The following is a 16,465-nucleotide window of genomic DNA, read 5'->3' on the forward strand; positions in this document are numbered from 1 at the left end:
GGAAAGACTGCTTGTGGTGTCCCAAAACTCAGATTATATCCAGCTGGGGATGCTTAGCTCCTGCCCCCTGGGCAGAGCATCTTGCAATGGGCTCAAATTGTTCTGAGTCATGCGGTGGTTCCTTGATTAGCCTTTAAACAGAAATGGCTCCTGCAGGGAGTCATCTCTGAATCACGTGGCAAGACATGGATGGCCCCGTTAAGAGATAAGGAAAAAACGATGCCCCTCCCGGTTTCAGCAGCTCTTGAGGTTGGGAGCAGAAAACATTTTTATATTGTAGCCTAGGACAATACAGGATGAATGCTTTTGCATTTGCAGGAAGTTTGTGGGGATTTGAAAAGCATCCTTATAGCAGAGGCACAAAAGTATTCTCCTACCCTTTTAAATCATCTTCAAACCAAGCAATTCTCACAATAAGGTAGCGCATGAATGACTTGCAAGTGAGTTGAAGAAACACGGCAAAGATAAGTAGTGTTCAACTGCAGAGAATCGTTTAGGGACACCATACCTTTATATACCTTTATATTTTAAATCAGGAAGCATGGATGGACCGTTTTTTTCCCCTTAGTTGACTACAGAACCAGCGGTCCCTTGCGGGAGGGTGTTTGGATTGAAGATGACACTGGCAGCTAAGAGCATGGCTACATAGAAGGTGCTACTTTGAGACCAGAACATTCAACTACTTCAAGGCAGATAGGAGAATAGCTGACTAGTGACAGCTCTGAGCAGAAGAGTCTGTGGCTTATCCTGTGGGACCAATAGTAAGACATTTCAATTGAAAAACCCCATTCATTTCCAAGGAGCAAACATCAGTAAAAATAAAAGGTCAAGTAAAGACACCCTAGTGCTCTTCTTATCAGAAGCATGTTCCTCCATATGAGAGTATTTAGGAAAGGACAGTCCATTCATAAAGAAAGGTGTGCCAGTTAGAAAACCTGTAGAACAATACAAGACAACCTCACACAATACACATCCTCAAATGCAAAATGAAGAAATAATAATTTCAAGCTTCCGTGGAATTAATTGCATTTTATTTGTTCTTTTCATTTCAGCTGCTCTCAAGTTATTTTTTAAGACTGAATTTTATGAATTCAGCAAAGCTCTCTTTCTGAATGTCTGCATACCCCTATAAAACACTGAGGTGACAAAGAGAACGGCAGTGGAAGGAAACCTGGTCCACCTCCCCCTCCTTGAAGCTTTAGGCCAGCGAGTGACTAGAATTTAGTCACTTCATTTGCTTTACCAAGAGAGAATGTTTTCCAGCCTTTATCTTTCCTTTTGGAGCTGATTTGCTTTGTAGTCATAAATTCTTGACTCAGTTGGTGAGAAACGATGGCATTACAGCCGTGGATATTAAAGTGCACTGATGGGAAATGAAGTTTTCATCTTCAGGTCCTTGCTTCAGTAAATATTCCAAATTCATCAGAAAGAAAGTTCCCAGACCGGTAATCCCCACTCAAATGACCTAATTCAAATAGTTTGTAGGCATAAGAGGCATCAAGCAGGTGCTGTCATCTGTTAGGGGAATACCCAGCCAGTACATGATTGTCTAGTTAGGCAGCAACAATTTTGGAAAGAATTTAGTTTTTTTGTATTGCAAGTGAATGGTCAATACATTTTATTAGTGGATACGGGTAAAAGAATGTCTTCTGCATCCTTTCAGAGGGGAAGCTTCCCTAGATCTAAAGCTGCTCAGCTCCACGATAGGATGCTTTGTCTGAAAAGGGAACTCAAGTCTTTGTCCTTTTGGATTGCTTCCATAGTTTTTCACTCACTCTTCAGGTAGCTGTTAATATGTTCTGTTATCCCTTGCAAACTTTTATGGGCATAGTCACTGAATTGGTACGTATTCCATGAAGTCCACAGGCCCTGTTGAGATGCAGCCACAGGTCTCAAGGGTGTTAGCAGATGTTATTCTGAGGCCACTCCTAATGATGTTTGATGGATCATAGTGACTGAGGAAAGTGCCCAAAGACTGGATGAAAGCAAATGTCACCCATCTTGGAAAAAGGCAACTAGGAGGACTTGGAAAAGTACAAGCCAGCCAGCCAGCGTCATTTTTATCCCCAGGAAGTTGATGGAGCAGCTATTGCTGGAAAGCATTGCCAGGCACATGAAGGAGGACAAAATAACATAGTCAGCATGGATTTACCAGGGGAACTTCATGCTGAACAACTTTTTAAACTCCTCTGATGAATCAACTTGCCTGGTAGATGAAGGGAATATTGTCTGCCTGGGCTTCAGGAAGGTTTTGGACATTTATCTAGGTGGCAGCACACATACATCCCAGAAGTGTGCAAAGAGGAGGGAACCAGTGTCTTTTCAAGGATGCTCAGTGAAAAGACAAGAGGCAGTAGGCACACACTGAAATACAGGAGATTGCCTCTGCACATCACCAAATGATTTTTTACTGGGAGGGCGACTGAACCACGGCACAGACTGCCCAGAAAGATGGTGGAGCCTGGATCTTTGAAGACATTAAAAGTACACCCAGATATAATCCTGGGCAAGAGGCTCTAGGTATCCTGGTTTAAGCAGGGGGGTTGGACCTGGTGAGCCCCACTGACGCCTTCCACTCTCGTTCATTCTGTGCTAGTGAATTCTCTTAGAGATGCATTTCAAGCACTGGCATGACAAAGATCTGTGCAGAGAGAGATCCAAATGGACATGGGATCTAAGTTCCTTAAGTAGTGCTCAAGAAGAATGCAAAACTCTGGGATAAGTGTCTCTTCCATAACTGAATCCCTTTCACGGGAAAATTCCCCAGCTATAGAAAGATCTTCTGATAGGCATGCTTAAGACTGACACTGGCTGAGCAAATTTCTCCCTATGTGTGTTTAAGACCAATTAGGATCTTCACCAAGAGTGTTGTCAACATAGTCACAGAATGTATATTGTTAAGAAGGGACAACTTACATCAGAATGGCAAATTTTGGTCCACAAAATGTATTAATGTATGGGAACTATCTACTTGGGTTGAAAATAAAAATAAAGAGTTAGTCTTTATTTATCAATTCCATTGCAATATTGATGAGGTAAGAAAAAGACCTTAGTCCTTAACCTTCTTAACTCAAGCAAAGATTTTTAAAAATTCCTTGTAAAAAATGTATCCTAATTATCAGACTATGAAACAATTTTAGTTGGGAAAAAAGTTCCAAAATTGTGTAGATAGTGGTAAAGAAGCCAAGAAAATAGGTAAGAAACAAAAAGAGAGCAAAAGAGTCAGCTTCAGTCTGCAAGCTCGTTGTAGAAGTAATCTGCTAGAAAAAGGAACCCCCAGTTGAATTTCCAATGTATTCATGCACTTGATTCAGTAACTAGTCAATGTAAAAACCAATCCTTTTGTACAACTTCTCCCAGCAACAAAAACCCCAACAGCTTGACACCAGCATCATGCCTGTCCCAGATGTATTTTAAAAGAAATTATCCTTTCTTGAAACTCTATTTGCATAAAAGTTGCAAGACATTGGAGGGATTCTCCACATTCTCATTTCTCCATGTGGCTTGAAAGTCTATTTGATAAAATATGCAACAAAGCATATGATTTATAAGGTAGGGTAAAATGGATGATTTGGGAATTGATCTCTTGTTGATATTAAACTTCATATCCACTCTCTGTGAAGTTTCTAAAAGAAATGATGGAGCTGAGGCATGAATCTGCCACAACAAGTGTTAAGCAAAGATACACACTCCCCTTCACATGCCCCCCTTCCACACACACCTAGGCCCACACCGAGGTCAGCATAGCAGATGATGAACACCTTCTTCGGCACTTCATGAAATCCTAACATGAGGAAGTGTTGAAATACAGAGATTTTGTCCCGTGTAGAAACCCATCCCATGTATTTTATGCTGTAATTCTTCTCTCTTTTAAAATTTGCTATCTTCTGCATAGTTTTCATTAACCTGTTACAGTAGTGAAAATCACAGATCAAGGTAATTTTGTAACACTTTGATTTTACCCCAAGAGCTGAGGGAAAACTTGCTCCTATACTTCAATCTGAGTTTCTTCTAGATTCAAACTTTGTTTCTCTACCATCAAGAGTCTCCTGTGTTGCTGCTCAAAGCCCCATCCAACCTGACCTTGAATACTTTCAGGGATGGGACACCCACTACTTCTCTGGGCAACCTGTTCCAGTGTTCCAGAACCCCCACAGTAAAAAAAGTCTTCCTTTCATCTAATATGTGTCAGAAGTATTAAATCTAGGCATATACACTTTGAGGAAAGGTTTGAAATTCTTTTGATTTGAATCACATTTTCTATGAATACTGACTTACAGATGACTAAAATATGTTGATGGGCATTTGAGCTGACACTTTTTGAAAAGGTGCATGGAATTTAAAATTAAAACCAGTACCATTAAAAGCTTTGTGCCGTTTTCTTTTTCCTCTGGTATTCAAAATTGCATATATCTAATATCTGTGCTTCATACAAAGCTCTTAGACACTCTCAGAAAAAAGCTTTTCTTTCAGACTACGTTGCAATTTACGTAGAACACTGGTACTAGTGAAGGTTTTTCTGGGCATAGGGGGAACACCTTCTCATTGGATTTGTGTGCAGAATGCATTTTATGCAAACTGGAAAATTGATCCCAGCTGTGTTCTAGTCATCATTCTTACTGCATCAGGCCTGAAGATTCTGTGAAAAGTAGCCTATGGACCTTGAACATAGCTCATGTGAAACAGATGAGAGGCGATGGAGAAGTTGAGGGAGAGAATAAAGAGCATATGGCCCAGTACAGACTAACAATTGTTTGGCACCCTTTAAAGGCTGTCTTTGACAAGCAGGGCTGAAGCAGGTCTGCAAAATATCCGGGAGATCAAAATCCATTGAAGCAAATTGCCCTGGCCAGTCACCTTGCTGCTGATAATTCACTCTCCATAGCAGCTGATCAGGCCTAACAATGCTGCTGCAGAAGTATTGTGAAAAAGGTAGGCATATTTTCACAGATGCAGGGGAAAATCCCCTTGGATGATGGCTCCAAGGGATTACTTGATGGAGCAAGTTATGTACCCTTATCTACCGTGCAATATCTAAGTTGGTGAGTTCACTATCTGTCAGCATCACTTTTGAAAATAAATGTTTGATCCACAAAACAATATTTCATATGTCCTGTCTACCTGCTTCATTTCAACCACTGAATAGGCTACGTTCCACCAGCAAAGGGTTTATGATCCTATGTTTCTTTAAACTGTGATAATTCTTTATTTTTTTCTAGATCAGACACTGTCTATTCATAGGATTCAGATGTCCATGGCAGGGGTGTAATTAAATTCACATGTTAAAAAATAACCTTGTTCTTGTTATCTTTTTATTAAATTACTGACATGTAACATCAGTCTGAGAGCTGAAGAAAACCCCTTCATTTGCTGTTTGCCAAGTATCATCTATGTGATCCAAATTCTACTTGAGAAATCACACCCGTACATTGCCATGTAGCACTACTAGTAATGCTTTCACAACCTTTTCTTCATCATTAGGTCTTTTGGTGAAGTGAATGATTAGAACATAAGCAAGGGCATTTGTTCAAGATGCTCCAGAAAGAGCTGTGGTCTGTTCTCTTCTTTGCTGCCTATGTTAGCACTCAGCTGCAAAAAAGGAAAGATTACTAGGAAAAGTGTTACTTTCAGTCTAAACTTGTAAATGATGTTTGGAATACCCTGTTAAATGACAAGGTGCTCTTTTAAAATATGGCATCTTAAGGGAAAATGTCAGCTTTAAAAAGGTTTTGAGACAGTTGCTTCTGGAAAAAAAAAAAAAAGAAAAGAATTGGAGGCATCTAAGGTCTTTAGGCATACTATTTTGAAGATTGATTCAAACCACAGTTTCTTCATATAGGAAGAACAGAGGACCATAGATGCAACCCATTTGAAAATGGATTTCTATATGTTTCTGGTTGGGATTACCAGGCATCATTTCTTGTGAAGTCGAGGGACTGCAGTTAGCACTCCAATAATTTCCTTCCCTGAAATTCATCTGCATTTGGTCCTTTTTCCAGAGTCCCCATTTATTAGTGAAGGTATACTCTATCTATGCATTAGAATATTCCATTAGAGTGTGTGACTCATACTTGCTAGTTAAAATTAGCTGGAGCGGAATGGATAGTTACAGTTGCGTGTATACTATAGTCTTATTTTGGCAAGTTTTCTTTAGACAATGTTGAAGCAGCACTAGCAAATAGGAAGTACAGCTTGCAGCAGGGAAGGACACTCTTCTGCTTTCTCAAGTTTCCTGTAGTTAAATAGACGCCAAAAGGCTTTTCCTAGTACTACTACTGTCTTGTAGGAATACTTGATCTAATCCTATCTTTGATCAAATTCCTAATGGGTTACTTTTCTACAAGGCAGAACATTTTTCTTTTAATAATATGTATTTTGTAAGTTGGAGACATGAACTTGTGCACCAGTCACGTGGACTGTTCTCCTTATTAAGTTTCACAACCTTCTTTAGAAAATATTGACTGTGTGTAACTTCAAAAGGAGAATTCTGGGTATCTTCATTCTCTTGATGTAATTGTTTTTCTGCCATGCTGGTATTGTTTTCAATCATTTTTACCAACAGAAATATTTTTCCCTGACACCTATGGAGAAGACCTATGTTTACTCAACAGTGCAGCGTCAGTCCATTGTTTAGAATGATTTCAACATGGTCCCAAACATATCGGACAGCTAGACAGCAGAGGTTAGCAACAGGGAATGGGAATAACTTCTGAACCGTTTCAGTAGATTTCCCAGGAAGGGCTTGCTTTCTGCCACTGCAAATTTTCCCAGAGATTTTGTCTGGTGAAGAGTTGCATCAAAAGAGTATTTTTGCCCAAACCTTGGGGCAAGCTCTGTCTCCGATTTACTAGTGAATGCAAAGAGGGTGAAAGTGCTGCTTCAAAGCCCTCTGTGCGCTTTCTGTACCAAGAGGGGGGGTGACCCCAGAAATAAGTTTTGATCTCTCTTCAGAACACAAGGCATGTCATCACCTCATTCATCTTCTTCTGGGACTCATAGCATCTTAAGACGAAGAAGCTCTCTTGCTTGCTGAAGTGCGTTCAGCAAAAAAACCTTGTCTCATCAGCAAATTTGAACACAACTACAGTCGAGTCAATTCCAATGCTGGCAGGGCAATACTCTACCCCACTAGTAACATGCCACTATTAGAAGACTGTGTAAAACGATTTTTGTACAAAGTAATCGGAGGGAAAAATAGAATTGGGAAGAACTGCACATTGTTCTGGAAAAAGCCTCCTGCCTCAGTCTTACAGACATCATTTGCTGGTATCATTTTTAATAGTTGGGGGTTTTTAAATTTTGTAGAAGAAAAAATATTACTGCACCTTTATGTTTCCTTAATAGAAGTACAGCTATTTCTTAATAGAATAGAAGTAAGCCATTTGGATATGTACAAATGGTCTTTTCAAATACATATGCTATAGCCCACTGTGAAAGTAATTAGCTATAAAGAGAAATCTAAAGGTTTAAAAAGATTTTGGAAGAAAGTAAGTCTAAGGTGATAGAAGAAGAAGAAGAAAACAGCAGTTTTCTTCTGGTGAAAAAAAAACAAAGGGAGGACCTTGTACAGTGGAGATGTATTATTTGACTTCCTGAAAAACTGAGTAGGTTTGCTATTGCCAATGGTTTTCATTAGGAAGGAAGAGATTCCTTTGGCAAAAAAAACCCTTCAAACTGACTTGACAAAAATGTTATGACACTTAACTTCACCAGTCCTGAAGAAAAATTCTCATCACTTGATCTGGAAATCATGATGGTAATGGAGACAAGGATGTCTAAGCCATGCCATCAGGAACATAAAAAAGCATTAGAATGCAGGTAAGACTGAGCTCCTGAACTAGTGTGAAGAGAATGCAACAAAGACATTTTCCTTTAAGAGTCTTCAGGATGGAGAGCAGATCAAGTTTTTTCATGTGAAGTATTTCTGAATAGAATGAATCTTCAAAATAACTTTGTTTTCCAAAACCTGTTTACAGGATCTCTTACCATGATACACAGTTCCTATGAATAGAAAAAGCAAAGCACTTTTTTCCAAACTGTTGTGCACTCTTAAGCAATCTACAATAAAAATAGTATTTTTTCATGCTGGGAATGATGTGAATTACAAAAAAGCCTTGTAGCACACTTGGCACTGTGGTCTCTTGATTAGCATAGCTTTTTATTCATCAAACACGTTTCACATTGACTATTTTTCTCTTTTAAATAACGGCGTCTTTGTACTTATGCAGCATCCATGAAGAATTTCTTGGGTGTTATTTTGTACCTGATCCTAAATGGCAGGTTCTGCATTCTGCCATCTGTCTAGCTTTCCCATTTGATGCAGCTTCTGAGAGGTATTTTCAGAATCGAGGACTACTTGCAAGAATGATGCTAAATCCATGCATTTTACTCCTTGGTTAATGCAAAACTATTTTTCCTTTACACTTCAATGAGAACAGGAAAATAATGATGGTGAGTTCAATCCTTAGAGTAATACAAAGAGGACTATTATCATCATTAGAAACCAAGCAAGGTGTATTTATTGCACATGCATGATACTCACTGATGCAAATTACCCTGTAAATTCAAAAGGAATCTGTATCATAGGAGTGGATGGACTGTTTCTACTGATATTTTGCTTAAAGCAGAAAATCAATTCTTTTGACAGCCAACTCATGATTGCAAGCTCACTTTCAACTACAGCTTTCAAACAGATGAAACATGTCTGTTCATAAAACGATACAGTACAGTACACAATAGCAAGTCAGGTCATAGACTTTGAAAAGAAAAAAACAGATCCAAGGACAGATTCATTCACATCTACAAGCCCTCAAGAGTGTACAGGTCAAATGTCCCCAGAAAACTAGGCTGGTGGCGCAAATTCTCTATGTTGGCACCAGCAGAAGCAGCTGCTATCTTTATAGGATGCAATCTTGCTTACATCACCCTTCAGAGCAATCTTCTGTACCCCTGCCCAACACACCTTCTGCTCTATTCCTTGGACTTCACATTTGCATTTCTACAGAGTCCTGTCCTGCAAACTGACTCAAAGTTCAGGTAGTAGATTTCCAAGATTTAGAAATGTTGTGTGAGGTTCATTTATTTCATATTTCATTCCATCTAAGCAAACTGTAACTTTCTGAAGTGAAATATTTTGAGTATGTCACGTGTATTTTAATGTTAGCTCTGCTTCACATTAAAACTTCTCACAGACCCCTGGGATGCCTTGCTGCAAAAATATATAGCTGCCAAGAGTGGTTATGGGAAGTTAGAATTGCCAGAAAACCATACAAACAATCTAACAATAGAGCCTTGGATTTCTGAATATAATTGCACCATGTAAAGTCAAAATATAATATTTAAATGATTTTGTATAATGATGAGTGTGGGCTAGAGAGAATCCAGATAGAATTTTATTTTTTTAAACAGTTCCGGGAAAAACATGGCCTTGACTTGGAAGTATAGCAGGAAATATTTTTATACAGCATGAGTTCTCATTACCTAATCATATGATTTGTAGACCTGAATTGGAAACCAGGAAAGAAACAAAGAAAAATATTCAAGCTATAAAAGAGATGGGAGTTTAAAATTTTCTTTGTATTTCTGATTAAAGCTATTAGGTAGCTAAATGGTCACCCATTATTTTAAAAAGCATCTGGACATTAAAAATGGGTAAATTTCTGCGGGACTTGGATGTCAGCTATTCCTGAAAAGCTTTATTTCACTGCTTTCCAACCCTGAATCAATCCACTTAAACGCAGCTGTATTTCAGATGCTCAGTGGAACTGTCCATGTAATGCAGATAGTTGACAAATAATCTGCAGAAAAAGCTAGATGGATTTGAAGATCTTTTCCTGTAAATGGTATTCACGTTATTTGTACAAACACACAGATGGGATTTCTGCTGTCTTCTTCAGGCCACTTCCTCCAGAGAGCTCTCCATCAAATCTCTCTAGTTCTACTCTTCTGGTGATCCAAAGTCAGCACTGGGATGGTCCAACTGCATGAATTACTGTCTGCTAGAGGTGCACCCTGAGGGCTTCTGTGTGCAGCATCACGTGAGCCCTACTAAAGTCACCCTGTTGGTATAAACTGAGCTAGCTGGACCTTAAGGGACAAGATTGTGCACTGATATTGTAAGAGAAATTAGGTACTAAGAAGGAGGCTGGAAGATTTAAATATTTCTGCCTCCAGCTTAAGCAACACTAAATCTTGGTCTTTATCGGAAAAACTAGGTGAATTAACCCATTTGGCATTCCTATGCCAAAAATGTCAGTAATACAACAAGAACCGTCAAAAGAGTAACAATTCCAATCATTACTTTGTAAAAGTAATTCATTGGAAGAAGTCGGGAAGAAGGATGAAACATGCCAATATCCTACCCTGAGAATCATTCTGTTGATTTGCACAGGTTTCTTATTATATACCCATCTAATGCATTGGACATGCATGCTTGTGATGACACAAATACTTGCAAAGCTTACCTGATAAACCATGTTCTCTTCAGACAACACAACATTTCTTGATGGTTGTGTTTGCTAATTACATTTAGACTCAATGTTCTTCAAGGTCTTTTCCAACCAAAGTGATTCCATCATTCTCTAAATCGCAGACCCTGCTTGTCTTGGTTGAGGGCAAATTTGGCAGCAATCCTCAAGAAGGGGTGATTTATTAAAAATATTGATCTAGTACTGATATCCAACTGTGACGGACAAAGGCTCCCTAACAGTTCAAAATTAGAAAGTGTATGTTTATTGCAACGCTGGGCAGCGTGCGGGATAGCTCCCAAACACACACTGTGATTTAGAGGTGATAACAGAGTCTTTTTATCTATACAAGTATTGAATACCCAAAAGACAAATACATGTTCATAATTTAGGTACATCCCATCATTCCTCACTTCGTATGGTAATTAGTTCAAAAGCTATTAAGCACGCGTAGTTTGTTGCTCAAAATGAATCGGTGGTCCCTTTCATGGGGAGGGGTTCCAAAATGAGGAAATAAATGAAGTCTTCCTGGTTCTGAACTTTCTACATTTTCAATGCAAATAGGACAAATGAACCCATTGGTAGAACTCCCATTCCCCATCTTCAATTGGTTTCAGAACAGAGGTGGCCACAAAGTGCAAGCTCTCAGTGCTCTCCAGGTCCCAGTCTGGAGCAGGTTTGAACAGTTCCAAGAAAAGGGAAAGAAAAAAAGACAGTCCAGGGAAAACTCTGCCTCAGCCAGCTAAACCAACTGAAAAGCAAACAACACTCTGTTCTGCTCCATCAGTGCCCAGACAACACAGTGCAGCACAGAATGTGGAGCAGTGTTGCTTTTAGAAGAGTGAGTGCAGCCTGTGATAACAAACTCCGTGCTTCTTCTTCTCCCAACCTTTGCTCTCAGAACCAGTCTTGAAGGCAGAGAATAGAATATCCAGCATACACAGAACAGATGGCTGGGGATACAAGCATCATAAAGTCACCCTAGGACACTGCTCTACTGAGATATGTCACCAGACTATGCTAAGACAAAGTTTTGGAACTGCTAATTAAAATTCTACTATCACAGTGAAGCTGAGGAAGAAAGACAGCTCACTCCAGTTACCTTGTGGCATGCCAATACTTCCTTTCAATCACAATGGTTTTCGTCTTTAAGTCCGTGACATCACAGGCATAATTCAACATCTTTTGGGCAGGAAGGAAGATATTCTTCTTCTCATTATACTGATGGGTAAGCTGAAAGGCAAAGCAGTTAATTCAAAGTGAAACAGCGATAAAGTCAATAGTAAAACTCACCACAGTTTTGTTTACCAACCCAAGTCCTTACGATCCCAAAATACAAGAACAGCTGTAAAAGCCTTGTGGTTTCTTAATTTTTTCCTATACCTACATGGGAGGGTAAGGGATAAATGATCCCAAACAATGGTAATCCACAACAAAGCATTCTTGACATCATATTCAGCTTTTGCATAGTGAGCTCTTCACCTGATCAAGTTATTCCATTGCAATAGTTTGGGGAGTATCTTAGAGGGCTGGCTGTTGTTTGGTTTAAACCATCTTGATCATTCAGGAACCCAGTAGCAATGAGAAAGTTCAAAATAAGATAGTGCTACGCATTGATTTTCCTATATGACAGATGTATTTCTACAAGACAGAAGGCTGACCTAATGCTTCCCTACAACATGGCTGAAGTGGCATCCTGTTCCCCATAGGTTTTTCCGTTTAATTTTAGCAGCTTTCTTACTAGATTAATGAGCTGAACTAACTCAAAAAGGAATCAGATAAGTGCCAGAGCTTTAAAACAAACAACAACAACAACAAAAAAAGATGCAAAATGGTGATTTGTGGGTGCGTTTGAAAACAGAAATTTTTTTGTATTTTTCATAGAGACATGGCATTCTCTAGAATGATATTGCTCCAACGGTTTGAGTTTGGTTTTCTTTTTCCCCCTCAATTGTAAATGTTATGCATTCTTTTTGGCTATTTCAGTAAATAGATTTTCTGATACGTGTGAAAGACAGTCTAAAGTTCCCCTCATTTGCCTCACGACCATTCCCAGGACAGACACTTGGACCCTAAAGACACCGATGGGACCTCTGGCCTGCCAGTAATGGATGAACACCAAAAATCCTGAGGCCCCTGAGCAGAATTCTGGCCTGCCAAGGGATTGTTCACAGCTGTGTCTTCAGTGACTGCTTCTAGCAGGGCCTGCCAAAGGGCAACCCAGCCTATATGCTTGCACCTGCTTCACGACAATAGACCAGGAATTTTCCCACCTCTTGGCCAGATGAACTTGCTGGGGCAACTTGGTAGCCCCCCCATGGAAAATCCTTCCTCTGCTCCACTACCACCGTGAGGCACCGAGGTTGAAGCCCCCCTCCCAAGGACTGAGACTGAGACACCTGTAATTCTGATGCAGGGGTGCTGGCCTGACTGAAGCAGGATGCCTGCTGAGTGTTGCCTAGAGATGTGCCTACAGGACCTAGACTGGTTTCCCCCAGAAAGCAGTCCTGAAACAGTGGGTCCCACTCACTGCTGCTACTGACTTATCCTGCTGAGAACATGGACTGTCTGTACCCGTCTTCAATACCTTTTTCCCCCTCAGCAATTTCAATAGACTTCTTCTTCTTGATTGGATCTGTTCCCCCTCAGCCATTTCAAGATTCTGTTTCCCCCCTCAGCAATGGACTATAATAGAACCTTGAGTTCACCAGGACTTAACCTTGAGTTAACCAGGCAGGGCCATTATCTTCCCAACGCGACTAGGCAAACTCTGTTGGCTGGACTATGAGGACTTAGTCTCTCCACATTTGGTAGCTATACTCCTGTCTTGGTTCAGGGCAAATTTTGGGGAGAACCCCCAAAGGGGTTCCTCTAGGAAAGCAGATTCATTTGGCCCCTCCCCTATGAAATATTAATCCCAATATTACCGGGTGGGACGTGCCTGGGCTCGTCTGACCCTTGCTGCTGGGCCAAAGGCGGCAGCTGTGATGTTTCACCTCAGAGATACATTTGGCCGGCTGCATCCTGCAGCTAGGCACTCGCAACAAATCCAGGCATAGTAGAAATTCAGTTGACCTCTGGTGGAAAAGGTTCAAGGGACGGTGAAGAGAAAAAGGAGAGGATTCTGCTGTAGAGTTTTAATCCAGAGTTTATTCCAGGATGACAGACCTCTGAATCTTGTAACAGCTCCCAACAGAATCCAGACCGCATGGTCCCGTCTCCTTTTAAGCCCGGGGACAGGGGCAGGGGAAGGCACAGGTGAGCCACCAACCAGGTGGGAGGAGGGGAAGGCTCAAAGGATAAAGACACTTGGACAGGCCAATGAGCCCGGACCTGAGGGGCATCTTTTGAACTTCTGCCAACCACACCATGACCCTGCTGGAATGTTAACATTGATGGACAGCACTTAGCAGGAGGGCAAAGGGGGAGGGGAAAGGACAGGTTTCACCTATCCCAACACCTGAGGGATTTTCCTGTTTCCTGAAACAGGAAATGGCGTCACACTGCAACACTCCCCCCAACCGGTCCAGGAGAAAATAGCTCCTTGGAAAGAGGTGGAAAAAACCTGTTTATTAAACAATAAAACCTAAACAATATTGAACAATAAAACCCCTTGTTGCTCCAAAAGAGATGACAAACTGAGAAAGTCCCCTCCTAATAAAGCCTCTTATTTGGCCTTATCATAAAGCAGAGCACTAGGGCTCAGGAGCTCAGTCCCTGGGTAGGGACCGGGTGCCCGAAGCTAGCTCGCTCATGCCAAGGCCGCAGGGCTACCATCTAGCAAGCATGGTGATTATCAGCTCTATAGTGATTGCAAGCTCTCAGGATTTCAGCTCTGCTTGCTAGGTAGTGGTGCCCTGGGCTGGAGGCTGCAGCAGACGGAGAGAGAGGAGAAGGAGAAAACGCAGGCTGTTCCACGGAGATGGCTTTATTTGGGGAGGTCTGTGAAGGGTCTCTGCTCTTCTTCTTTCTCCCCTAATGGGGTACAGTATGCTTCTTTTATAGGGTTGGAAAGGATCCAAGCTTGACCAATGGGTAAGGGGTTAACATGACATTGCCTTATAGGGTTACAGGGGTAGGTTAGGGGGTGGAGGACAGAAAAACAGGAATTTTCTTTTGCTGTTTCAGCATTCCTATTGTTCATATCCTCCATGGTGCTTTTCCTAAATCTATGGGGTTTACTACACCCTCCCCCGGTTGCAGTTCAGCTCACACAGGCTCTTATCAGTCCCTCCGGTGCTGGAAATGTTGCGGGCCGGGCCCGGCCTGGTGGGCCACAGGTGCTAGCTGCCGGTGCTCTTCTGGGTGTTCAGTCCAGAGCAGGTTTCAAGAGGTCCAAAGAAAAGGGAAAAAAGAAAAGAAACCACAGTCCAGGGAACTTCCTTGCCTCAGCAAGCTAAAACTAACTAAAAGCAAAGGAGAGCTCTGTCCCACTGTCTGTTCATCCCCAGACAACACAGTCCAGGAGCAGGAATGTGGAGGAGTGAGTGCAGGGTCTGAAAACAAACTGCTGCTTCTTCTCTCCCCCCTTCACTCTCTGCAACAAGTCTTAAAGGTGCAAAACTTATGATGCAGCATAAACAGAACAAGATGATTGGGGTTAAAAGCATCATATAATCAGCTTAGGACAACTCCCTCTCTCTTTCTCCCCCTCTTTTCTATTCTTTTCCTCTCCCTAATTCCTTTCATGCATTTGCTGTGGTCATTCTATAAAGGTGCATTTGTTTTGATACTGCAATCCCCTTTCCGTGTTGTCTGTTGCACTCCCAGATCAGTTAACCAACCATCACCACCCCCATTGGTATGAGCGGATCGTGACATTAAATTGGCATCATGGACAGGATTCTGATAGACAGAAGGGTCTGCAAGGCTGTTTGTAGTCTGGAACAGGGGAAGGACGATTTGCTTCAGCCACACCTAGCCCCTCATCGCGAAAGGGTTGAACGAAGCTGGAAAGCAAGGAAAGCTCTTTGAATTTCCCACAAACTGCGCACGCCCAGGTGAAATACGCCCCCATACTCTATTGAGGGTTCTGTCTTTAGAATTTCCCAAAAAATCTCTTAGCGCAAAAGGGGAAACTGTTTTTGTTTATGTGTGAATTTGGACTGTCTGGGAAGGAAGGGACAACTTGAAGGAACTAAGCAGGGCCTCCCAGGGAGATTTGGTCTCTTCACCCAGCCAGGGAAGCAAAGGGGAGCACAGCAAAGGCTGTGAGATTGTCTAACTTAAGTTTGCACCTCCCTGTCATGGTTTTGGTCCCTTCATAAAATGACTGAAAACTCTAGCACAAAAGTTACAGCTGAATTTTCTGCTCTGCTTGCTAAATAGAATGCCAAGCCTTCTCCAAGGGGGGAGGTTTGGGCAGAGAACAGCTGGTTTAATTTAGAAAATGTCATAGATAGAATTTGTTCTTTACAACATGAAACAGAAGTTAAACTGGGCAAAAATAAGACCATCCTCTGCTCAGTTTTGGCAGCTTGTCTCACAGCAGCCATAGAAACCCTTTTTAAGCAAAGAAACGAGGAAATAGCAAGAATAGATTCCCTTCAAAACCTAGTTGAAATTTTGCAGAAAGAATTAAAGGAAGATAGAAATGAGATCTATATGTTGCCAGCTGCCCTTAGAGAGGAACTTGCTAAGAATTCACATCATACTGATTCCTCTACAGAGCCAGAGGAAAAGGAAACTCCTGACATGAAACAAATCTATCCCCGTCAGGAACTTGAGGCAGTAAAAAATTGGAGAGAATACTGCTGTCCTCGCTTGAGACCCTTGGTTCAAACAGAATAGAACTATCTTAATGATGAGGATTGTTGGAATGTTGGGGGACATAAGACAGATGATGCACTTTGGACCTGGTTAACATAAGAGATTTGAAAACAGGATGCCTTGGCATAAACAAACGGAACTTTGAAAATTCGACCTGGATTGCAAGAAGATTAAATCAAACGGGTTTACTGGAAAAAGAAAATCCCATTAAACTCTGCAAGCAAGAGATG

This window comes from Agelaius tricolor, unplaced genomic scaffold (genome assembly GCF_023055355.1).
Source record: "Agelaius tricolor isolate 1412-34295 unplaced genomic scaffold, bAgeTri1.0.p SCAF_12, whole genome shotgun sequence".
In the NCBI taxonomy this organism is placed as follows: Eukaryota; Metazoa; Chordata; class Aves; order Passeriformes; family Icteridae; genus Agelaius; species Agelaius tricolor.